A 27,280-nucleotide genomic window follows, 5' to 3' on the forward strand; every position below is an offset into this window, starting at 1 on the left:
GTCTCTGCCATGAGCACAATGTAGCAAACTAGAAAGCAAAACCACCTCACCAACAACACCTGGAAACTGTCTACAAATATGGCCAGAAACACAATGTAAAACCTGTGAGACACACTCCAAAATAGAGCTCCCGCAATGTCAATACAAGCCTCGCACACTCTAGTATCACACTGCAATCTGTGAGCTAATCACCAAGCCCACACTGTGCGGTATCGATGCATACACACGCACAAATCTCCCACCTACAGAGAACACCGCATGCAAATGCTGAGTGCAACACGCAATCTCTACCTAGATCGCATAAATGATACGCATAAAACTCCTGGGAAAATTTCGCCAGAGTTTTGACGCACAATGTCTATCAACACAAAATAACCATTGTCCTGCAAGCTCAATACAATGAGCAATCAATGCGCATCAAACTACACTCAACCTACATGCATAAGCTCTGCAAAACTATGGCAAACAATGCTCGAGATCACAAGACTCTCCCACCCGAGAGCAAACCACTGTCTCAAGCAAAGAATGATACACAAGTCCTCACTCTTGCGAGAGTGGATACAAAAACACAAAACTGTGTCCAAACTGACAAAACCTGTCAAAGTGAGAGTAAACACTCAATCACAAACTATGGCGAGAATCTGGGAAAAATCCGACAGAGTTTCCCCTAAAAACTGAGCAAAAACTCAAGTACAATCTCTACCATAAACCATAACACTACTCAATGCCAATGAGTAGAAATGCCAAAATGGCTCCACATTTTCACATACAATGGCAATCCGCACTCAACGTACATCAACGGAGTGACCGCGCATAAGCAAGCGCCAAAAGATTTGCAATTCGGAAACTTGATCAATGCGAAAACAATGCTCTCAAGAGAGCTCACGGCACTTGAAAGTGCTCGCCAAAATGCATGTATAATGGGCATCAACCATGCGCCATAACCATATGCAAACCATCCACAAAGACCATGAATCCAAGCACAAAATCACTGCCAAAGTATCCTGTGAAAACCAGTGAAAGAAGCTCCACCTGTGTGCTCCAAAAAATTGTCTCTCTCAAGAGACCGCTTCGGTGGTGTGTAAACGCCTCCGTACTTCATTGGCCAAGTCTACCAAAAAACCCTCAAACCACAAGCTTAACACAAGCTGCAATTGCATCTTCAGCTCAGAATTTATGCACTCAACTTCAAGCATCTCCCGTGCTTCCAAAAGTGCATCAAACTCGCACACAATGAGACAACAGAAAATCTGGAATTTATGTATACAATCAGTCTGAGCTGAATATCAGCAAAACGGTGAGGAATTTGCAAAAAGTTTATTCTGCAAAGTCGTAGACCACGTTGAAACGGATGGGCATCGCAAAAATAGAATTCTCAGATCTACATTCTACAAGGAGAAAAACGAATCTGAAAACAGTGCTGCTGCGCACACAGTTTTTAGGGCAGCACCTTCACTTACACACAATCTTCCACACTCCTTTCTGAGCTTCCACAAGAGCATACATCACTCTCAATTGAGCTCACAAGCTCCCATTGCATTCTCATAGCAAGTCTTCTGCATAGAATTTTGAACTCAATCTTCTACTGCTTGTTGGCTCTCCGCTGTCGTCGTGATTGTGCACACACGCGCTCCCTCCGCACCTACGCTCTGATACCAATTGAAGGGGATCGGGGAGCACCACCGACGGAGAGTGAGAGAGAGAGAGAAGGAGACACACACACAATGTGGGTGGGGAGACTGTGAAGTGGCAACTCCCCCTATACAGTATACTCACTATAAGTATAGAGTAACAGTGGGCGGGCACCCATGACCTGGGCGACCGGTCAAGGCACATAGGCCTTAACCCCAACAACATCCTCGTGGCTGAGGCCACCATCTGAGGACGCAGGCGTGAACCTATAAGACCAAGCGTCCCATACCACCCGCCTCACCTCCTCGAGGTGACCTCGTGTACTCATAGCCTCATGGGCTAACCACCGGCACTCTCTCAGTGGTTAGACTACTGGTGAGAGACATAAGCTATCAACATGTCCTCTAACGTCTGATTCATCCTCTTAGTTTGTCCATCGGACTCAGAATGATCGGAGACATACTCAACTTCGTCCGAAGGTTAACAAAATCGCCCAGTGAACTTGGTATCTCGATCACTAATGATATCCTCTAGCAGACCATAAGGTGATCGACAAATAAAACCGTCAACTCATGGCTTTTTACTGTCGACTTCATTGGTATGAACTTCGCCATTTTTGTGAGTCTCTCGACCACTACTGTCATAATAACTAATATCTAATTCTCCTAAATGATTTTCTCATGTTAAACTGATCATTTAATATAGGGAAGTATCAGGGGAGAAAAAGCTAGAATATTGGTTAAGCTGGCAAACCGGCCACAATAGGGATCCAAAGGATGGAAAATAGGGATCCAAAGGGGGGGCCATCTGCGAAAGAGCAATGTGCAACAATGGGCTCCAAAGACCTTAGGGTTCAGTGTTGGGGTAAGCCCAACTTGTGGTGACAAAGTGGTGTCTATCTATGAGGCTTGCATAAATTGGTTAGACCAGAGGTCCCTAACACCTTAAGGTTTTGGGGTCTGGATGGCTAGACCAATTTGTGGAACGTCACAGTTAAGCGCATATGCGCGGAAACAGTACTGGGATGGGTGACCTCCCGGGAAGTTGTTGCCCCCATGACCTACAACTGGTATCAGAGCTTGGTAGTGAGAGTATTGAGAGCTTCATCATCATTGTTGAGTGTGTTGAAACTTGCTGCTGTTTCATTGCCGTTTTTCGGTTTCGCGCACGCGCGCATTTTTAAAGAGCAGAAGGTTTTTCTGAGCTTGGCATTGGAAGGTTCAGCACTCCGCGAGTATTTTCAACAGGCGTCCTGGGGTTTAACCCCCCTTTCGGAGCCATTCGTGCCATCAGAAATCCCATCCGAGCTACAGACTAGGAGCTACGTTTTTCAGCTCTCTTTGGTAGTTTTCTGCTGCCAGAGCTTCCATAGCCATTACAGGTGCCATTGTTGTAGTGTCTTCCACTTACGTGAGCCCACAGCTCATTTGAGAGTGTGTAGCCTCTTCTTGGAGTGGCCTCATACACACAGAAAGAGTGGGAGTTTTGGCGACATTGTCTTCTTCGACTACAGGTACAGGTACAGGTACAGGTACAGGTACGGGTACAGGTTACAGGTTACAGGGAGCTTTGGATACAGGTCTCTTCTGTGGTTACAAAACATGTATTTTGACTGTGGGACAGCCATGTATATGGTTGTGGTTTGAGTGGGAGCTTCTACTCTTCTCGGTAGTCTGTTTATGCGTGTTCTTGAGCTACAGGTTTACATCATCTATGTATGTTGATGGATGTGGATATGGCAGTTTGACAGACACTCTTTATGCATGATATTGTGGAGATTTGGTTCACTTATACATAGAGCGGGTTTGCTCTTGCTTGCAGTGTTGCGGTTTGAGTACGGATAGGTACTTGGTTGACAGTAGAGATTGGACTTCGTTGAGCTTGTGCATTGGTTATATGCTCACTTGGATCCATTTATGCTCACGGATTTGTGTAAGCTTGGTCAGCTTATGTCTCTATTGTGGTTATTCAGACATGGAGTATGTTTATGCCTCTATGACAGCTCATTGTTGATGCATTTTGTGGCACAGTTTGCCTAGGCCGGTTAAGTTACAGGTGTCACGGGTTTATGCATTTGTTTGTGGATTTCTACGTACGTTTTTTGACCATATTATGGGCTGATTTATACTCTATGCGTTTGCTCTTTGATTGAGCAGCAGGTGTTGTCAGATTTGCAACACTACTTTGTTGTGGCAGTTTGTTGGTTGGTTACAGGTTTCTCATTGTTGCATTCTTGTTGTAATGGGCACTAAAGAGGACACAGTTTTCAATATTGAGAAGTTGGATGGTGCTAACTTCTCATATTGGAAAGATCAGATTTGGGATGTCTTGGTGCAGAAGAAACAGATTCGACCTCTAAAGTTGCAGGGAGTTAAGCCAGAGAACATGGAGAGGGATGATTGGGAGGAGTTGGATGAGATGTGCAGGTCTACCATTAGGCTTTCCCTTTCAAAGTCTGTTTATTACAATGTGAAAGATGCACAGGGTGGAGCTTATGAGCTATGGCAGCGGATTTGCGATATGTATGATAAGCATTCGGCTGCTTCTATGGTGTATTGGATTAAAAAGCTTATTGATTTGCGAATGGAGGAAGGTGCTTCCATGAATGCGCATTTGAATGAGTTCAATACAATTTTCAGCCAACTTGCTACGCAGGAAATTACGTTTGAGGAAAATGTAAAAGCTATGTTTTTACTTGTCACATTGCCTGAGTCATGGGACACATTTAGGACAGCCATAAGTAACTCGGTTCCTGCGAATGAGTTGACAAGTACTAATGTGGAGTCTAGTCTTCTCACGGAAGAGATTAATCGAAAGAATAATGCAGGTAGTAAGTCTTCTAGTGCAATGGTTGTCAAAGGCAGGACTATGGACAAGTATAAGTCCAACAGGGGTAAATCTAGAAGCAAGTCCCGTGCAGGCACAAGTAAAAAGGATGTGGAATGTTTTCATTGTGGTAGAAAAGGCCATTTCAAAAAGGATTGTTACAAGTGGAAAAGGGAAAATGGAGATGGTAAGAAGAAAGACCATGATGCTAAGGACAAGCTTAAATCCAATGTCAAGATTGAGGAGTTAAATGCAACACAGGGAGAGTGTAGCTCTCAAGATGACCATGTATGTGCTCCGACTAGTGCTACTAGTGAAGAGCTTGGTGATGTGTTGCTTGCATCCTATTTTGATGACGCTTTTCTTCTCACTCATGAGCGTAGTATGCCTATGGATTGGGTCATTGACAGTGGTGCTTCTTTTCACGTTACGCCTCATAGGTCGTGGTTTCATGACTACGATGCTTCGAGCACAGGTACTGTCAGGATTGCCGATGGGCGTTCTATGCAGATTCATGGCATTGGGGATATTCATTTGGCTATGCCAAACTCTACTACGTTTGTCTTGCAGCGTGTGCGTCATGTGCCGGCTCTTGCAAAAAGCTTGATTAGTGTGGGTCAGTTGGATTCACTTGGTTTCAATGTATCTTTTGGTGATGGAGGTTGGAAGATCACTAAGGGCAGCCTTGTTTTGGTTAAAGGTGCTAAGAGGAATACGTTGTATTCCCTTTGTGTAGCTAGTGTGGTTGATCACATTGTGGGGATCACTGAGCAACCTCCTGCTTCTTTATGGCATCAGCGTTTGGGGCATATGTCACTAAAAGGTTTGAAGTTGTTGGCACGTGCGGATTACATTCCCGTTTCAGATTTTGGTGGTTTTGAGTTTTGTGAGCATTGCCTTTATGGTCGACATGCTCGGTCTTCTCATAAGAAAAGTGTTCCACACAGATCTTTGGAAAAGCTAGCTTTGGTGCATAGTGATGTATGTGGGCCGATGCCCAATGCTTCTCTTGGAGGTGCTATGTACTTTGTTACGTTCATTGATTATGCTAGCAGGAAGGTATGGGCATACCCCATTCGTAAGAAGGATATGGTGTTTCATATATTTAAGCAATGGTTGGCTCTTGTTGAGAACCAATCAGGTTGTAAGTTGAAGTGCTTACGTACGGACAATGGGGGTGAATTTATGTCTCATGCTTTCACAACATTATGTGTTGAGAAGGGTATACGGCGCGAGCTTAGTGCTCCCTATACACCTCCTCAAAATGGTGTGGCAGAGCGCATGAACAGGACTATACAGGAAAAAGTCCGTAGTATGCTTTCTATGGCTGGTTTGTCAAATGGATTTTGGGCTGAAGCTGTTGCCACTTCTGTGCATTTGATAAATCGTTCACCTAGTGTTCCTTTGGGCTTCAAAGTGCCTGAAGAGGTATGGACAGGTTTGCCACCTTCGTATGGTCACCTTCGTGTTTTTGGCTGTGAAGCTTATGTACATGTACCTAAGGCAAAACGCAGCAAATTGGATCCAAAGAGCACGAGATGTATCTTCTTGGGTTATGGTAGCTCTGGTGAGATGGGTTATCTTGTGGGATCCTATTGACAGGAAGATTGTGCGCAGCCATGATGTTGTTTTTCATGAGGACTCTATGTATAGAGCATCACCGCGAACGGTTGAGGTTCGGCGTGTGATATTTGAGGAGGATGGTCATCGGTATGATGGTCCCATGGCTGCTCGTGGGCAGCCCATTGACCCTCAAGTGGGAGATCAGCCCTTGTTGGGAGATCATGTAGATGTGGGACAGCCAGATGCACCTCCTGCACAGTCTTTGAGGCGTTCAGAGCGGCGTGCAAGACAGCCTCAGCGTTTTGTTCCTTCTATGGATTATGTATTGTTGACTGATTGCGGGGAGCCATCATGTTATGATGAGGCCATGTCTAGTGTTGACAAGCTCAAGTGGGAGCAGGCTATGCAGTCAGAGATGGATTCGTTGATCCAAAATAAAACGTGGGAGCTCACTCCTTTGCCAAAGGGTAAGAAGGCACTACCATGCAAGTGGGTTTACAAGATAAAATTGTGTTCAATGGATGCAAAGCCTAGGTACAAAGCAAGGCTTGTGGCTAAAGGATTCAAGCAACAGAAGGGCATTGATTTTGACGAGATCTTCTCCCCAGTGGTGAAGATGTCTACTTTGCGTATGTTGTTTGCCTTGGTAGCTACAGAAGACATGGAATTGAAGCAAATGGATGTAAAGACAGCTTTCTTACATCCGGACTTGCACGAGGATTTGTACATGGAGCAACCAAGTGGGTTTGTTATTCATGGCTCAAAGAAGATGGTATGCCGGCTTCTTAAGACCTTGTATGGGCTGAAGCAATCATCTCGTGAATGGTATCGTAAGTTTGATGCATTCATGAGTTCATTGGGTTATGTACGCAGTTATGAGGACCCATGCCTCTATACTCGCAAGGCTGCAGATGGTAGTCTTATTGTTTTGGTTTTGTATGTGGATGACATGCTGATCGCAGGGAAGTGTATTTCTGATGTGGATGCCTTGAAACATAGGCTACATGAGACCTTTTCCATGAAGGATCTTGGGGATGCCAGTCATATTTTGGGTATGCGGATCACTCGTGATCGTTCTCGCAAGATGCTCTTTCTTAGTCAGAAAGAGTACATTGACAGGGTGCTTGAGCGTTTTCATATGGAAGGGGGGAAGGCCATTAGTACCCCGTTGCCTCCATATGTAAAACTCAGCCATGATGACTGCCCTCAGACAGATTTGGAGACTACAGAGATTTCTCAGATTCCCTATGCGTCAGCTGTTGGTTCCTTGATGTATGCCATGGTGGCTACGCGTCCAGATCTTGCTCATGCAGTTGGTGTGGTTAGCAGGTACATGTCTAACCCGGGCAAGCGTCATTGGGATGCAGTGAGAGGTATTCTCAGATACTTGAGAGGGACTTCAGAGTTGTCCCTATGTTATGGTGAGAAGGATATGTCTGTTTGCGGATATACAGATTCAGACTATGCAGGGTCAGTGGACTCGAGGAAGTCTACTAGCGGCTATGTGTTCACAGTTGCAGGTGGACCGGTTTCGTGGGCATCACGTTTACAGCCATGCGTTGCTTTGAGCACTACAGAGGCTGAATATACGGCTGCCACTGAGGCTGCCAAGGAGGCCGTATGGCTCTCACGACTAGTGGGAGATCTTGGTATGGCTGGTGATGCTCCGATTCTACATTGTGATAGCCAGAGTGCCATAGCATTGGGACGGAATCCTGTCTTCCATGCGAAGACAAAGCACATTGAGGTGAGGTATCACTTCATACGAGAGGTGCTAGAGGACAAGCGCATAGAGCTTGTCAAGGTACACACTGACGATAACCCTGCTGATCTACTCACGAAGTCGTTAGCCTCACAGCGGTTTGCACACTGCAGATCGCTGATGGGTATGGCTTGACTTCTTTTGCTGTACTTTGGCCACTTTAAAGGCACACTGCCTTTAAGTGGGAGATTGTTGGGTTAAAGGCCCGTGTGCCCGGCTGCCCGTTGTTTAGCCGCCCATGTACAGCCATTCATTTACTCATTCATAATAACTATACTTATAACTACACATTGTAGTGTGAGTACCGCCCCGCCATACACTGTGTCTATCTCCTTCTTCGTGTTGGCTCTCTATGTGTGTGCTCTTCGATCCCAACACAATACAATTCTTTGTGTTCCTTCAATAACTAGCTAGTGCAATGAAGATGGAAGCTTCAAGCACTAAGCAAACGCTTATAAAACACAACATCAAATTTCCTCACGGTCTCAGACCCAAGACCTCACACACCTTCGAAGATGGTGAGAGCTAGCGGGGTATGAGAGTAGATTGAGAGGAAGAAGGAGTAGTCTTATCACTCATAAAAGCTTAGCATAGCTTAGTAATTAGCATGGTAGAGGAGATGAGCATGCATTGAAGCTTGGATCTTGGTTGGATTTTCATCACAAAGCCAAGAGTTGTTGGTGTAGGCCTCCCTTCTCTCAAGCTTGGAGTAGATGATGAGCTTTCCATTAAAGCTTGAGAAGGAGAGAGAGAGAGAGAGAGAGAGAGAGAGAGAGAGAGAGAGTCTTCTTGCTCCACACATGAGATTGTGTGAGTGTGTGTGTGATAATGCCTTGCCAAAATCAGTCCCCTCTCTCTCTTGGTTGACCCCTCTTGCAAAATACTCTTGCTGGCACCTCATTGGACCCTGCAAAGCTCAGCCAATCATAAGTGATAGCCTTGTGACAAGTGTCCCCCTTTCCCCTTTTGTGAGAGCTTTAGGTAATTAAACAATGCGACTAAACTCTCATTGGACCCCTTTGTCTTCTGGCCAATAGGAAGCAGGCAAGCCATTGGGCTGCTAAATGCTCATTGGACCCCTTGGGATATTGTCCAATAGTCTTCTAGAGAGATTAATTCTTATTGGTTCTTTTATCAAGTGTTTTTAAATGAATTAAACTAGATTTACTCTAGCATAATTCTCATTGGTCCACCTCTATGGCCGTCCAATGGTATTTGAGTGCACCTTGTGGGCAATTGGCCTAGGGAGTTGACATGTATCCACTATGCCCTTTGTGTAGGGGCTTGCATGAATATGTGTGTGTGTGTGTGTGTGTGTGTGTGTGTGTGTGTGTGTGTGTGTGTGTGTGTGTGTTTCTCTCTCATCCCCTACTAAAAGGGCTCGCGCCCTCTATGTAGGAGCTTGCAAAGACTTTTGTGTACACTCAAAGCATCCAATTTTCCCTAGGGTTGGACCATTGGACATAACCTTTGAATTTTGGAACCTTAGCATTTTGGAAGTCTTAGTGGGCTGAACCTTAGGGTCTTTGAAGCCCATTGTTGCACATTTCTCTTTTGGAGAGATGGCTCCCCCTTTAGATCCCATTTTCCCTCCTTTAGATCCCTACTGTGGCTGGTCTGCTAGCTTAACCAACATTCTAGCTTTTTCTCCCCTGGTACTTTCCCATATTAAATGATCAATTTAACATGAGAAAATCATTTAGGAGAATTATATATTAGTTATTATGACATTACCTCTCTCTTGAAATCATAGTCGTCCTCGACTATGGGGTAGAGAAGATAAAGCCTATTCATTAGTCCTTTTTCTACTGGGTAGAGGATCCCTATCTTACCCTACAACATCATTCCACAATGGATGACTAATCCATTTGGCACTTGAGAGCCTAAGTTGTCGCAAGCATGTCTGCACATTAGTCCTATCAATCTTCCATAGTAGAGTGACAAGCTTTGCTTGGTGTTTGGAAGACGTCGTCTCCACAAACTTGATTCTAAGCATGCATACTACTTAACATTTGTGCACAATAAAGAAAACTTTCTAAGCATTGACAAGGTTTAGGTTATCCTTTGATTGTATGCCTTGCATCCATCTAGCATCTTCAAAAGGATAATTCTTAAACTTAATAAGATATCGTCGGATAGTCTTACCGCCTCTTAATACCTTGTCTTCATGTCGGAGAATGGACTCGGGCTGCAACACCTCTTCTTGGTCCTTGATCTCCGGTGGGTCTTCAATAGTTGGTTCTTGAGGTGGCTCTCCTTTGTAAGGCTTTAGTAGGCTCACATGGAAAGCATTGTGTAGGAGCCAATGGCTGGAAAACTTGAGTTGATAGGCAATCTCATTGATTGGTCTAAGAATATGGAAGGGACCATAGTACCTTTTTACTAACTTAGCATAGTACTTTTGGTGTTCCGTAGGATTCTTGCCCATCGTGTACCTTAATCGAGCCTTGGAAAATTTAAGTAAGACCCAATCATTTTCTTTTAGGCTTGGGCTCTTCTATGCTTATCACAACAGTAGCCTGTTGCCTTTGTTGTGAGATAGAGATAGCATCCTTAATCTTTTGGAAGAATGTTGTAGGTCTCTGTTATACTCATGTGCAGCGAAGATCTTCCCGTGTACCTTAAGTAGCAGGGGACTTTTTTATCTTCCCTCAATTACCTCGAAATGTGCTTTTCCCGTGGAAGTATGTACAATGTTATTGTAGGCATACTCCACTAAGGGTAAGTACTTCTCCCATTGGGACCTTTGATCTACTTCCGTTACGTAGGCTTTTAGTAGATCAAGAATGTTAGGTTAGCTATTCACTTTGGCCATCCGTTTGTGAATAATAGGCCGAAGAGAAATTTAGCCGTGTCCCTAAATTCTCAAAGAGACCCTTCCAAAAATTAATGGTCATTCTAGGATCTCTATTCGACACTATGGACATCGGCAAGCCATGGTACTTGAAGATTTGTGATATGAAGAGGGTTGCCCTTTGATGGGCTTTGATAGTCTTTTTGACAGGTATAAAATGAGCTTGTTTGCTGAACCTGTCTACTATCATCCATATTCCCGTATTCCCATGGATAGACTTAGGCAATCCAAAGATAAAATCCATGGATATGCTCTCCTATGGTGAATTAGGGATTTGCAAAGTTTGAAGCAATCCAGGTTGCTTCCCTCTATCAAACTTTGTCTTTTGGCATGCCACACATTTAGAAACATACTCTTGTATGTTTGCTTTCATGGTAGGCCAATAGAAATATGTTTCAATCCCTTTTAGGGTAGACTAAATATCTATATGCCCTTCATAAGGAGGAGCATGAGATTCATACATTACTTTCTCACGTAGTGAGTTAGTAACACATAGTCTATTGCCATAGAAAAGATAACCATCTTGTAAAGTAAATGGTTCCTCTTTCTTCCCTAGTGCAAGGGCTGAAATCACATCTCTAAAATTGGGATCAATAGCATACTCATCTATCATAGAAGATAGATCATTGTGAGTTGCTATGGAAACCGCATTCACTCTCACCCATCTTGAGAGTGCATAGGCTACTTGATTATGCTTGCCAGCAATGTGAGCAATATGAGAATGAAATTGTGAAAGGAAATTTGTCCACCTCATTTGTTTGTCGAAGAGCTTGGTCTGCATCATGAAGTACTTAAGGCTTTGGTGATCCATCCACGCAAAATGAAAGGAGTCCCCAATAAATAGTGCTTCCATGAGTCTAAGGCATGTAGAACTGCGAGGAGTTTCTTTTTCATATATGCCTAGAGCTTGCTCAACAGGGTCAAGCCTTCGACTTTCGTAGGCTATGGCGGCGTGCCCTCTTGGAGCAAAAATCTCCAAGGCAATCACCACAAGCGTCACATTGGACCTCAAATGGCTTTGAGAGATCCGGTAGTGTAAGCACAAGTTGAGAGATAAGCTTTTCAAAAGCATTGTTCTCCTTGGCAGACCATGTATACCTAACGTTTTTCTTTGTTAGGTCGTGTAATGGTCCTGCTATTAGTGAGAACTTTTCTATGAAGCGTCTATAGTATGCACACATACCTATAAAGCTTCTTAGTTCATGAAGATTCCTTGGATTAGGCCATCCTTTTATTACCTCTAGCTTTGATGGATCCATTTGGATGCCATCTTGAGAGATAATGTGACCTAAATACCGAATCTCTTGTAGGAAAAACTCACTTTTCTTTCGATTAACATAAAGTTTATTCTCTATTAAGAGTTGAAATATTACCTACAGATGTTGCTTGTGTTCATCTAGTGAATTAGAGTAGATGTAATATCATCAAAGAACACTCCAGTAAAGGTTCGGTGAGGCCTGAATAGCTTCTCCATCAAGCGGTTGGATGTCGTTGGTGCATTGGTCAAGCCAAAAGGCATGACAATGTATTCGTAAAGACCAAACGTAGTGCAAAATGCGATCTTTACGAAGTCTTGATCAACTATCCTTATTTGATGGTAGCCACTTTTTAGGTCAATTCTACTGAATTAGGTCGACCCTTGTAGCTTATCAACAAATAGGTCTTCTACCCGTGGAACGGAAAACCTATTTTTGATAGTGATCCTATTTAATTCTCTATAGTAGACACACATATGATATGTGTCGTCTTTCTTTTTCACTAATAGCACGGGTGAACAAAATGGAGATGAGCTAGGCCTAACCATGCCTTCTCAACTAACTCATTCACTTGCCGCATAATCTCCTCTTGTTGAGCTTGAGAAACTCTATAAGGAGGTTTATTAGGCGGTGAACTTCCTGGAAGAAGTTCAATTGCATGCTCATCATTGCCTCGTTTAGGAGGTGGTTCACAAGGGATGTCGTCACAATAAAAACATCTTGAAATCCTTTGAGAAAATGGGATAACTCTAATTCCTTGTGATTGTTTATATTTTCTTTTGCAAAAGCATTAGGTTCATTTTGAGGATCTTTAACAAAAATCATATACATGGAAATAGAGCTCTTTATTGACTTATTGAAAGCTTGTGTATATACAATGGGTGTGGTGTTACCCATCTCCTTAGCGTCTATGTACATATATTTTTTCATGAACCTAAAGTAGATTTTCCTTTCAGGGAATTTAACATTGGCAGCCATGTGATCAAACCATGGTGCCCCTAGGATTACATCCTCGTGCTTGAGAGGAGAGATAAAGAAGTCCTCTTTGTCCACATAGCTTTGGACATGGAGCCTCAATTTCTTGATTAAAGGAGTGTCTGAAGCTTCTTGCCCCTTGAAAGCAACATCGGCGGTAGGACATCTCCCATCTCATAGGCTTGGATGCCATCTTGTACAGTGGTCGATATATTCCCATTTTGACCTTGTAGTTAAGCTACGATAAAAGGAATAGCTCATGAAATCATCGCCTGGACCCCTTTTCTTTGACTCCCCCAAAGTCTTTTCACATTGATTCAATTTTGATGTGTGTGCTTATTTTGTATGCCTTGGGTTTTTTTTTATTCAAGGAAAAGTGCCCACACTGGGAACCTCTAGGGCTCTAGTACCATAGGCGATACATGTGAGTGAAGTACCAAATCAAGGTAGGATTTCTCTTTCAGCTTAAGATCTTACATTGTGGCACTTTTGATTTTTTTGTTTGTTCGTTTTCAGCATTTTAATTTTGTAACTTTGGGGGGTCATATAACATTGTTACCCTTCCCAGGCTCATCACACTAGTAAACTCCCTTTATAATACTTAAGCTAAAGGTTAATAGGAATTAAGACCACTAGAAAGCCCTAGTACATTGCATACAATGCTGCCTAAATCGGATTGAGAGCCTAAAGTAACCATTGATTATTAGGAAGGCATTCCTTGTAACAATTACTGGTCTATAAAGCTTGTAAATAGCGGAAAATAACTTAACATAGTGAGCATTTCATTAAGAGCAAATTTCTAATGAGCATACAAGAGTGCTTGGTTGGATATAACAACATTAGCATAACACCTAATTAGTTTGGCATAACAATACTTGAAAGAGAGAGAGAAATAGAACAATTGACAACTATTGAGGACCGGTCCCCCCTCCATTAGGCATTTGTATTATAACTTCTCCCATTAAGAGAGACTTTGTACAATACAATTCTTTGTGTTCCTTGGTAAAAACTCGTCGGTGCTATGAAGATGGAAGCTTCATGCACCAAAATTACATGTGATAACACATAATATCAGTTACTCGTTGGTCTGAGACCCAAGACCTCACACACCTTCGAAGATGGTGAGAGCTAGCGGGGTATGAGAGTAGATCTAGAGGAAGAAGGAGTATTCTTACGAGAAAGAAGTATTTCCTTACTTAATTACTCTTGTAGCTTTGCTTAGCTTAGTAATTAGATAATAGAGGAGAGAAGCATGGCATTGAAGCTTAGCTCTTGGTTGGATTTGCATTCCATATCCAAGAGTTGTTGGTGTAGGCCTCCATTCTCAAACTTGGAGAAGAAGATGAGCTTTCCATTAAAGCTTGGAGAAGGAGATGATTTTCTTGCTCTACACATGAGTTGTGTGAGTATGTGTGGAATAATGCCCTTCCAAAACATCCCCCTCTCTCCTCTTGGTTGACCCCCCTTGCCAATTACTCATGTTGCATTCCTATTGGCCCTTGAAACGCCTAGCCAATAGTATTTGAGTATGAGTTTTACTCTTGCTGGCTCCTATTGGCTCGTAAATAATTTGGCCAATAGCCTTTGAGAGGCCCAGTCAAGAGCCTTGTGACAAGTGTCCATCCTTTTTTCCATTTTGTAAATGCCAGATAATTAATTTAATTATCTGCTTTGCTATTGGACCTTTTAGTCCTTTGGCCAATAGGAATTAAGCAATTTTAGGAACTGCTTAATTATCATTGGACCTTTTGACTGTCCAATAGTCTTTTAGGGAGACTATTTCTTATTGGTTATTTTTTTGAGCATTTATAAAAATAAAATTTTAGTTTACACTAGCTAACTTCTCATTGGTCCACCTTTGTGCCCATCCAATAGGATTCAGGCAAGAATTGGGGGTTTCTTTGCATGCCTGACATGTGTCCTCTTTACTTTGTGGAAAGGATAAGCTTAGGTGTATAGTGTGTGTGTGTGTGTGTGTGTGTGTGTGTGTGTGTGTGTGTCTAGTCCTTATTAAGTTTTGTCATCTTCCCAAAACGTTTTTGCTTTTGTCCTCTAGCTTATTGGCCTTTTGCACACACACAAAGCATCCAATTCCATTTACAATTGACCATTGGACTTTACACTTTGAAATTTTGGAACTTAACCTTTTGGAAGTTTTAATGGGCTGAACCCTAAGGTCTTTGGAGCCCATTCATTGCACATTGCACATTGCTCTTGTGCAGATGGTACCCCTTTGGATCCCTACTGTGGGCCCCCTACTGTGACCAGTCTGCTAGCTTTACTAATAATCTAGCTTTTTCTCCCCCGGTACTTCCCCATATTAAATGATGAGTTTAACATGAGAAAATCATTTAGGAGAATTAGATATTAGTTATTATGACATTACCTCTCTCTTGAAATCATAGTCGTCCTCGACTATGAGGTAGAGATGATAAATCATAGTCATTAGTCCTTTTCTTAGCGGTTATAGGATCCCTATTTTACCCTACGACACCGTTCCACAATGGATGACTAATCCATTTGGCGCTTGAGAGCCGAAGCTGCCGCAAGCATGTCTGCACATTAGTCCTATCAATCTTCCATAGTAGAGTGACAAGCTCTACTTGGTGTTTGGGAGACGTCGTCTCCGCAAACTTGATCCTAAGCATGCATACTTCTTAACATTTGTGCACAATAAAGAAAAAAAGAGTCTTATAAGACAAAAACATTGATCATTTAAAACATATTTACATTTGCTTACTCTAGGGAATCATTGTAAGCATTGACAAGGTTTAGGTTATCCTTTAATTGTATGCCTTGCATCCATCTAGCATCTTCCAAAGGATAATTCTTAAACTTAATAAGATACCGTCGGATAATCTTACCACCTCTCAATACCTTGTCTTCGTGTCGGAGAATGGACTCTGGCTGCAGTACCTCTTCTTAGTCTTCAATCTCCGGCAGGTCTTCTATGGTTGCTTCTTGGGGTGGCTCTCCTTGGTAAGGCTTTAATAGGCTCACATGAAAAGCATTGTGTATGAGCCAGTGGTTGGGCAACTTGAGCTGATAAGCCGTCTCATTGAGAGGCTTAAGAATGTGAAAGGGGCCATAGTACCTTTTTGCTAGTTTAACATAGTATTTTTGGTGTCCCGTAGGATTCTTGCCCGTCGTGTGCCTTAATCGAGCCTTGGGATATTTAAGCAAGACCCAATCATTTTCTTTAAAGTTCAGGGCTCTTCTGTGCTTGTTAGCAGCAGCCTTTTGCCTTTGCTGTGAGATGGATATAGCATCTTTAATCTTTTGGAAAGATTCTTGTAGGTCGCGGCTATATTCATCTGCAGCGAAGATCTTCCCATGTACCTTAAGTAGCAGGGGACTTTTTGATCTTCCCTCAATTACCTCAAAAGGTGCTTTTCTCGTGGATGTATGTACTGTGTTATTGTAAGCATACTCCACTAAAGGTAAGTACTTCTCCCATTGGGATCTTTGATCTACTTCAGTGACATAAGCTTTGAGTAGATCAAGAATTGTTATGTTAGCTATCTCACTTTGACCATCCATTTGCGGGTGATAGGCCGAAGAGAAATTTAGCCTTGTACCTAAATTCTCAAAGAGACCCTTCCAGAAATTGCTGGTCATTCTAGGATCTCTATCCGACACTATTGACATTGGCAAGCCGTGGTACTTAAAAGATTTGTGATATAAAGAGGGTTGCCATTTGATGGGCCTTAATAGTCTTTTTGACAGGTATGAAATGCGCTTGTTCGCTGAACCTGTCTACTATTGTCCATATATCCCGTATTCCCATGGATAGACTTAGGCAATCCAAAGATAAAATCCATGGATATGCTCTCCCAGGGTGAATTAGGGATTGGCAAAGGTTGAAGCAAACCAAGTTGCTTCCCTCTATCAAACTTTGTCTTTTGGCAAACCACACATTTTGAAACATACTTTTGTATGTTCGCTTTCATGGTAGGCCAATAGAAGTACATTTCTATCCCTCTTAGGGTGGCTTGAATCCCTCTTCCCCGCATATGGAGGAGCATGAGATTCATACATTACTTTCTCACGTTGTGAGTTGGTAACACATAGCCTATTACCATAGAGAAGATAACCATCTTGTAAGGTAAATGGTTCCTCTTTCTTCCCTAGTGCAAGGGCTGACATCAAATCTTTAAAATCAGAATCGATAGCGTACTCATCTATCATAGAAGATAGATCATTGTGAGTTGCTATGGAAACCGCATTCACTCTCGGACGTCTTGAGAGTGCATCAGCTACTTGATTATGCTTGCCAGCAATGTGAGCAATATGAAAATGAAATTGCGAAAAGAAATTTTCCCACCTCATTTGTTTGTCGGAGAGCTTGGTTTGCGTCATGAAGTACTTGAGGCTTTGGTGATCCGTCCGCAACATGAAAGGAGTCCCCAATAAGTAGTGCTTCCACGTGTCTAAGGCATGTAGAACTGCGAGGAGTTCCTTTTCATATATGCCTAGAGCTTGCTCAACTGGGTCGAGCCTTCGACTTTTATATGCTATGGTGTGCCCTTCTTGGAGAAGCACGGCTCCAAGGCAATCACCACAAGCATCGCATTGGACCTCAAATGGCTTTGAGAGATCCGGTAGTGTAAGCACAGGTTGAGAGATAAGCTTCTCTTTAAGCTTTTCAAAAGCAGTGTTCTCTTTGGTAGTCCATGCATACTTAACGTTCTTTTTTGTTAGGTCATGCAATGGTCCTGCTATGAGTGAGAATTTTTCTATGAAGCGTCTATAGTATGCACACATACCTATAAAGCTTCTTAATTCATGCAAATTCTTTGGGTTAGGCCATGCTTTTATTACTTCTAACTTTGATGATCCATTTGGATGCCATCTTTAGAGATAATATGACCTAAATACTGAATCTCTTGTAAGAAAAATTCACTTTTCTTTTGATTTATGTAAAGCTTATTCTCTCGAAAAACTTGAAAAATTACCTGGAGGTGTTGTTTGTGTTCGTCCAAGGAATTGGAGTAGATGATTATATCATCAAAGAACACTCCAGTGTAACTGCGGTGAGGCCTAAAGAGCTTCTCCATCATGAGGTTGAATGTAGCTGGTGCATTGGTCAAGCCAAAAGGCATGACAATGAATTCGTAGAGACCAAACGTAGTGTGAAATGCGGTCTTTACAATGTCTTGATCAACAATCCTTATTTGGTGATAGCCACTTTTTAGGTCAATCCTACTGAAGTAGGTCGATCCTTGTAGCTTATCAAATAGGTCTTCTACCCGCGGAACGGGAAACCTATTTTTGATAGTGATCCTATTTAGTGCTCTGTAGTCGACACACATACGATATGTGCCATCTATCTTTTGCACTAATAAAACTGGTGAACAAAATGGAGATGAACTAGGCCTAACCATTCCTTTCTCAACCAACTCATGCACTTGCCGCATAATTTCCTCTTGTTGAGCTTGAGAAACTCGATAAGGAGGTTTATTAGGCGGTGATCTTCCTGGAAGAAGCTCGATTGCATGGTCATCATCCCCTCGTTTGGAGGCAATTCATTAGGAATGTCGTCAATAAAAACATCTTGGGATTCATTAAGGAAATTAGATAACCCTAATTCTTTTTGATTCCCTTTATTTTTATTTGACAGAACATTAGGTTCATTTTGAGAGTCTTTTACAAATATCATGTACACGAAAATAGAGCTCTTTATTGACTTATCAAAAGCTTGCTTATGTACAAGAGGTATAATGTTACCTGACTCATTAGCATATATGTACATGTCTTTGTCCCTGTATTTAAAGTAAATTTGCCTTTCATGAAACTTGATGTTGGCCGCCATGCGATCAAACCATGGTGCCCCTAGGATTACATCCTCATGGTTAAGGGGAGAGATGAAGAAATCCTCTTTGTCCACATAACTTTGGACATGAAGCCTCAATTTCCCAATCAAGGGAGTAACTGGGACTTCTTCTCCCTTGAAAGCACTATCGGCTGGTAGGGGATTTCCCATCTCAAAGGCTTGGATGCCTAGCTTAGTGGCCAACTCCGTGGATATGAAATTGTGAGTAGATCCATTGTCGAAGAGAATGAAAGCATCATGTTCTCTCACCTTCCCCCAAGCATGGCATAGAGGAGATCCTTTGTGATGAGCATCTTCTTCTTTAACTTCAATTATGGAAGCTCTAGGAGGTTCATTGCGTGTGTTCTTTTGTGGGCAAGCACGATAAGCATGCCCTTGCTCCCCACATTTGAAACAACGGTTATCCTTGCGATAACGCTCTAGCTCTTCAGGAGAGAGTTTATTTTTGCCTTTGTAGACTCCCTTCTCCTTAGCTTTGTTGTTGTTGAAGTTGCCCTTGGGAAACTTCTGGACATGGTCCTTCCCCTTAGGCTCATTATGGTCTTTGCTTTCCATGGGTTTAAGATTTTTCTTAGCCCCTTGTTGGAAGTGGATTCGTGAAGCCACCATATTATGGTGTATGACCGCTGAAATAGTGCGAGGCCTTTGGGAGTTGACATACTCCGCCATATATTCAGATAAACCCGCACAAAATTGTTGTTTTTTCTCTCCAAAATCTATCTTTTTGTAGACAGTGGCTTTGAGATGTAAATCCCAAAACTTGTCTATGTATTTGTGAATAGATTCGTAGGGAGAGAGCTTCAAGCTTCGCCATTCGTTGAGCACTTTGTCTTTGGCATCGCTAGCCAAAAACTGCTTCATAATGGAAGCTCTTAAAGCTTTCCATGTTCATGGAGCTTCACCATTTGCTCGTAGGCTAGACCACCATTTCCTGGCAGACTTTTGGAGATGCATGGCTACATGACGTATCTTAGAGGACTCCGTGAAGCCCTCATCTCCAAATGCCGCATCAAATTGTTGAATAAAGGCCAAGACTTTGTCCGTAGCACCAAAGGTGCCATCGTAGGTAAGAAAATATATACTCTTTCCTCCCTCCTTGAACTGTTTGAGCTTGGACGACCTCTTCCAAGCGGCATAGGATTTCCTATGGCCTCTCCTTTTGAATTCTTTGGGAGCTGCACCATCACTTCCTTCAGAAGAGGAGGAGGATGATGAAGATGGAGAAGAGGGTGACCTCTTTCTCGCCTTTTTCTTCTCATACTTCCTTTCTTCCTTCTTTGAAATACGGTGAGAAGGACTATCCGATGGTCTTCTCCGTTTAGGGGGTGTTGGAGAGCGTTTTGCCCGCCTTCTTCGTGGTGCCATCTCCCCCGAGGTGGCGGGAGATTCACTTCTTTCTCGTTCTTTCGGTGGGGGTTCTACCGTTGAGATTTGGGCTCTCCTTGGTGAGGGAGTTGCCCCATCAACTTGTAAGCTTTTGGGTCCTTCGTATGGGTCCTCCTCTTCTCTCACCGTAGAGAGCCCTCTTTTAGAAATCTCACTAGGAGCTTTCATAGGCACTCCCTCTTCTAGGTGAGGAGATTGGAGAATCCCATGGATGCGTAATTGCTGTTGTACTTCACCTTGGAGGGATGGGTTGCCCATGGCTTGTTGAAGCCTAGTAACAAGATAGTTCACAAGCATAGGGGCATCATTAGTAGCTTGACCATTAGCAAAATGAAAGCCATCAACATTAATTTCACTTTCTCTACTATTGTCAGCCATTATAACTAAGTTTTAGGTGTAAATTTTTACTTGTACTTTGGCACTTCAAGCCCTAGTTGCTACTCCTCTTTACTTTCAAAGATAAGCACTCAAGCATCTATACCCGTGGCTCGGAATATCATTAATTGCAAGGAATAGAAGAGAGGGTTTATCATAGCCCAGTCGGCACCAATTCCTGTCAAGCTTCTAATAGCTCAATAATGGTTAAGCCGTAGGCAAGCCCTTTGGGACTCCATTATTGAGACCATAGCTCTCGACGGTGATACCCCGTTAACTGCACGAAGCAGGCGCACCTCAAGGATAATAAATCCATGTTCTCCTTACCCTCATGCAATTAATAATTCCAACCATTTGTAGCAAGCTTGAGGACCTCTCTTATTGAGCAAGAAAAGAGAAACCGATAGCTCTGATACCAATGTAACAATTACTGGTCTATAAAGCTTGTAAATAGCGGAAAATAACTTAACATAGTGAGCATTTCATTAAGAGCAAATTTCTAATGAGCATACAAGAGTGCTTGGTTGGATATAACAACATTAGCATAACACCTAATTAGTTTGGCATAACAATACTTGAAAGAGAGAGAGAAATAGAACAATTGACAACTATTGAGGACCGGTCCCCCCTCCATTAGGCATTTGTATTATAACTTCTCCCATTAAGAGAGACTTTGTACAATACAATTCTTTGTGTTCCTTGGTAAAAACTCGTCAGTGCTATGAAGATGGAAGCTTCATGCACCAAAATTACATGTGATAACACATAATATCAGTTACTCGTTGGTCTGATCAGACCCAAGACCTCACACACCTTCGAAGATGGTGAGAGCTAGCGGGGTATGAGAGTAGATCTAGAGGAAGAAGGAGTATTCTTACGAGAAAGAAGTATTTCCTTACTTAATTACTCTTGTAGCTTTGCTTAGCTTAGTAATTAGATAATAGAGGAGAGAAGCATGGCATTGAAGCTTAGCTCTTGGTTGGATTTGCATTCCATATCCAAGAGTTGTTGGTGTAGACCTCCATTCTCAAACTTGGAGAAGAAGATGAGCTTTCCATTAAAGCTTGGAGAAGGAGATGATTTTCTTGCTCTACACATGAGTTGTGTGAGTGTGTGTGGAATAATGCCCTTCCAAAACATCCCCCTCTCTCCTCTTGGTTGACCCCCCTTGCCAATTACTCATGCTGCATTCCTATTGGCCCTTGAAAAGCCTATCCAATAGTATTTGAGTATGAGTTTTACTCTTGCTGGCTCCTATTGGCTCGTAAATAATTTGGCCAATAGCCTTTGAGAGGCCCAGTCAAGAGCCTTGTGACAAGTGTCCATCCTTTTTTCCATTTTGTAAATGCCAGATAATTAATTTAATTATCTGCTTTGCTATTGGACCTTTTAGTCCTTTGGCCAATAGGAATTAAGCAATTTTAGGAACTGCTTAATTATCATTTGACCTTTTGACTGTCCAATAGTCTTTTAGGGAGACTATTTCTTATTTATTATTATTTTGAGCATTTATAAAAATAAAATTTTAGTTTACACTAGCTAACTTCTCATTGGTCCACCTTTGTGCCCATCCAATAGGATTCAGGCAAGAATTGGGGGTTTCTTTGCATGCCTGACATGTGTCCTCTTTACTTTGTGGAAAGGATAAGCTTAGGTGTATAGTGTGTGTGTGTGTGTGTGTGTGTGTGTGTGTGTGTGTGTCTAGTCCTTATTAAGCTTTGTCATTGTTGGAATTAGGGTTGCAGAGAAACACACACAGCTTGGAGAAGACGAAGGAAGCTCAAGGCACACAATAGAGAGTGTGTTACTTAGTGTGCAATGGAAAGATAGTTAGCCCTAGAGTGATGGGCGTATATACAATGCACGGGGGAAAAAACCTCCTAAAGAGGGAAAAAATGCCCCGGCGGTCCTAGTGTGTTCACACACATCACTACCACATGTATATGGTAACAAATCCCCCCTGGAGTGATGCGGTGAACGAGAGCTGGCACATGAGTAAAGGGAAGTGCCATGCCCTGAGGACAGGATCAGTCCACAAAGGGGAGTAAGCCCAAAGCTTTGCGGAAAGCTTCAAGCTTCTCACGAGACAATGCCTTTGTGAAAAGATCTGCAAGGTTGAATTGTGTTGGCACATAAGCCAAGCTGATCTCTCCTGCTGAGAGCCTCTCCCTGACATAGTGGTAATGCACCTCAATGTGCTTTGTGCGAGCATGAAAAACTGGGTTCCTCGCAACTGCCAATGCGCTCTGACTGTCAGTGTAGATAGTGTTGGCAGTGTCCTGTCCAACACCCAAGTCAGCCATAAGGCGTCTGAGCCATACACACTCAACCGTAGCTGTGAAGACTGCCCTGTACTCAGCCTCACAACTTGAAGTGGCCACAGTAGGTTGCTTCTTGCTCAACCATGATATACATGAACTGCCAAGCATGAAACAAAAACCACTTGTGGACACTCGCGTGTCAAAACAACCAGCCCAATTTGAGTCCGAAAAAGCATGTAAGTCTGGCAGCAATGATCCCCCCTTGGGATAAAACAAGCCAAGATGTAAAGTGCCACTAAGGTAGCGGAAAATCCTCTTGACAGCCTGCCAATGCTTAGACCCTGGGCTATGCATTAATCTGCTGACCTGCGAGACTGCAAACTGAATATCTCGCCTCGTGTTGCATACATAAATGAGGCAGCCAACAGCAGTTTGGTAAAGAGTGACATCAGCAGGATCGCCAGCATCATGTAGACTCAACTTCAAACCTGTTTCCATGGGAGTGGCAATAGGTTTGCAATCCTCAAGTCCAAACTTACATAGCAATGTCTCTATGTAACTTTTCTGACACAAGGCAATACCACCATCACACTGCTTAAACTGTATACCCAAGTAATGATGCAACAGCCCCAAATCTTTCATCTTGAAAGTAGCATTCAAATCAGCCTTAAATTCAGAAATATGTCTCTCATTTGGTCCAGTGATCAGCAAATCATCAACATAAAGAACCACAATGAGAAATACATCATCCTCACGCTTTACATACAATGTGCTTTCTGTTGGACTGTTACGAAAGCCTCGTTTAACCAAATGAGTGTCAGCTTTCTCATACCAAGCACGAGGAGATTGCTTCAACCCATACAAAGCCTTCTTACATTTGCACACTTTGTCCTCTTGTCCTTTTATGACAAAACCGCGAGGCTGCGTTACATAAACTTCCTCAAATATGTCACCATTCAAGAAAGCAGTAACAATGTCTGATTGATGTACATCCCAACCAAAATGAGCTGCCAATGCACATAGAAAACGCACAGTAGTCATACGACAAGTGGGAGCAAAAGTCTCTTCATAATCTATGCCTTTTTGTTGTGCATAACCCTTTGCAACAAGTCGAGCCTTATGGCGATCGATCTCACCATCCGGCTTGCGTTTCAACTTGTAAACCCACTTCGTACCAATGGCCTTTTTGCCAGGAGGCAAATCACATAAAGTCCATGTGTCATTTTCTATAAGTGCATCATATTCTGATTTCATGGCAGCAATCCAATTTTCTGAATTCTGTGCTTCATCAAAAGACAGAGGCTCCTCAACATCATGTAAACTAGACACAGCCAAAGCATAACAATATGATGCATAAGATGCATGGCGAGAGCCTGAACGAGTACGACTAGACAAAGGTGCATCCAATTTACTGTCACGCAAAGTGTGCACCAGCCATTTTGGCATACCTCTAGCCTGCTCATTTTCAGCCCTTTCCTCATCAAGTAATCAATGTACATCTGCATCAGTAATAGGCTATTCTAAAACATTTTCAGAAACCCCCATAGGCTGTACATTTGCCTCATTGGAACTTACATTCGTATTTCCACCACTGAAAAGAGGCAACAAAGTGTCATAAATGTCATGTGAGCTTACATTACTGTCTCTAGTACATGACAGCAAGGGCTGAACAGAGTCTTCCACAAACACTACATCCCGTGAAATCAGAATACGTTTTGTTTGCGGATGATACAACATGTAACCTTTGCTTTCAGCACTATAACCAACAAAAATACATTTGACAGCCTTATCATCCAATTTTCTGCGCTGCACTTGTGGCACCAAAGCATATGCCAAACAGCCAAAAACACGCATGTGCTCAATAGAAGGTTTTCTATCATGCCATGCTTCATATGGAGTAATAGACTGCAAAGCTTTCGTAGGACACCTGTTAAGTACATAAGTGGCACACATGATTGCCTCAAGCCAAAAAGAATGCGGCAAAGCTTGACTTTTGACCATACATCGTACCATTTCCGTTAGTGACCTGTTTTTCCTCTCAGCAACACCATTTTGCTGAGGTGTATAAGGCACTGTACATTGGTGTTTTATCCCACGACTAGCCAGAAATGCATTAACCTCATGAGACATATACTCCCCCCCTCGATCGGAACGGAGGGTGCCCATAGTACATTTTGAGACATTTTCATCCATAGCCAAAAATTGTTTGAAGCACATAAAAACTTCGGACTTCGCTTTAAGCGGAAATACCCATGCATGCCTGGAGTAATCATCAATGAAAGTCACGAAGTACAGGTAATTGCCCAAGGACGGAGTTTGCATGGGCCCACAAACATCACTATGCACAAGCTGCAACCTGCATGTGGCCCTAACTGAACCATCCTTTGGAAACTTAGAACACTGCATTTTACCCAGAATACAGCCTTCACAAACATGTTTGACAGGTGCTTCAAGAGGCGGCAAAGAAGCAACCATATCAGATTTCTGCAAACGCAGCAAACTGGCAAAATTCAGATGACCAAAACGTGCATGCCAAAGTTTTGCATCTGAAATAGCCCTTGAATTTGCAACAACATTTGCAAAATTTTGTCCACACTTGTCATACAAAGTGAGCTTATACAGCCCACGGCACAAAAGCCCAGATGCAACAATTTCATCACCAAAACTGAGATCATGAACTGTACATTTGTCATCCACAAATTTGACTACAAGTCCAAGTCTAGCAAGTGCAGATACAGACAAGAGATTCTTCTTGATCCCAGGTACATAAAGTGCATCAACAAGTGTGAAGGAACTGCCATTAGCAGCAGTGAGCACAATCTTTCCAAATCCCTGAACTGGATAAGAGGCGTTGTTGGCACAAGTGACTGAATTCCCATGAGGGACAGACTCGAGAGAGGTAAACAATTCACTATGTGAGGTAATGTGCTTTGTAGCACCACTGTCGAAATACCACACATGTGAATCTGCAGCAACTGACAAGCATGCATCATGGACAGCAGGATTGTAAGTGCACTCTGCGCTAAAAGCCCATTCTGCATCAACATCAGCATCACAATCTCCTTTCACAGAAGACTCAACAATGGCTGCATTTGTAGTGGTACCAGCATTTGCAGTGGAACCACCCTCTTTCTTCTTAGCCTCTTTGGCCTTCAACTTAGGACACGACTTGATCAAGTGATCATTGGCTTTACAATAATGGCAACGCATCTTCTTTTTGCCCTTATCACCAGAATTGCCAGACGAAGTGCTGCCAGCAGAAGCATTAGGAACAGAATTTTTGCCACTCGCAGCAGAACCATAAGAAGTGGCTGCATTACTGTTACCACCCATTCTTTGAGAAGCAATAAAAGCCTGTTCAACTGCACGCTGCCTAGTCCTGTTTTTTCTAGAAAGTGACTCTTGCAACAGCAATGTGCATAATGCATCAAACTTGACAACTTCAGGATTTCCTTGGGTCATGAGTCTCCAAGTACTAGCAAAAGTCTGGTAGGAATCTGGTAAGGCATCAAGAACAGTTTGCACAAGGGAACTGTCCGAAATGACTTCACGTGCAGAAATAAGTTGCTCATTGATATCCTTGACACTAGCAAGGAAAGTGTCCATATCATCTTCCTCATGCATAATCTTCGACTCCAGCTCTTTACACAGCAAAGCAATTTTAGCCTCATTGCGGCTTGCATAAAGACCTGCTAGAATATCCCAAGCTTGTTTTGCAGATTTTGTTGAACAAATATGAGGAACAATGGTGCGGTTCACAGACAACGCAATCAATGCATGAGCCTACGCATCCTTTACATCCCAATGAGCTTGTTCTGCCATGGGCAAAACAACTCTAATAGCAGCAATCCTTGCAGCAAGACCTGCAACATCCTCAACATCACCTACATCCTCAGAACCAGGAAGTACATCAATGCCCTGCACAATATTCCAGACGCCCTTTGACACAAGAACGTGCTACATCATATAAGCCCACATAGGGTAATTGTCCCCATCCAACCTGTCCTTAGCAGCAACAAACATCTTGAAGACATCTATTTTGTTGTCAGCCATGGTAAATGTTGCACCTGATGTGAAAATTGCTCGAAAATAGGAGAAATGGAGCGGGAACAGCACGTGCTATATAGCACAAACCGTAGAAGACTATAAGGCACCTGTTATGCAGAAAACGACACTGACAGAAAATCTGCACAAAATGACGAAATAGCCTGTGCAGTACTGCCCGTAGTGGAAACGGAGGCCGAAATGAGCCCAAATCAAAATTCTGAGCAGACCAAGCTGGAGCAGCTGGCAACTAAGCCCGGGAGGACGTGACCTGCTCTGATACCAATTGTTGGAATTAGGGTTGCAGAGAAACACACACAGCTTGGAGAAGACGAAGGAAGCTCAAGGCACACAATAGAGAGTGTGTTACTTAGTGTGCAATGGAAAGATAGTTAGCCCTAGAGTGATGGGCGTATATACAATGCACGGGGGAAAAAACCTCCTAAAGAGGGAAAAAATGCCCCGGCGGTCCTAGTGTGTTCACACACATCACTACCACATGTATATGGTAAC

Source organism: Adiantum capillus-veneris, chromosome 24, assembly GCF_014529385.1.
Source record: "Adiantum capillus-veneris isolate H3 chromosome 24, ASM1452938v2, whole genome shotgun sequence".
Taxonomy (NCBI): domain Eukaryota; kingdom Viridiplantae; phylum Streptophyta; class Polypodiopsida; order Polypodiales; family Pteridaceae; genus Adiantum; species Adiantum capillus-veneris.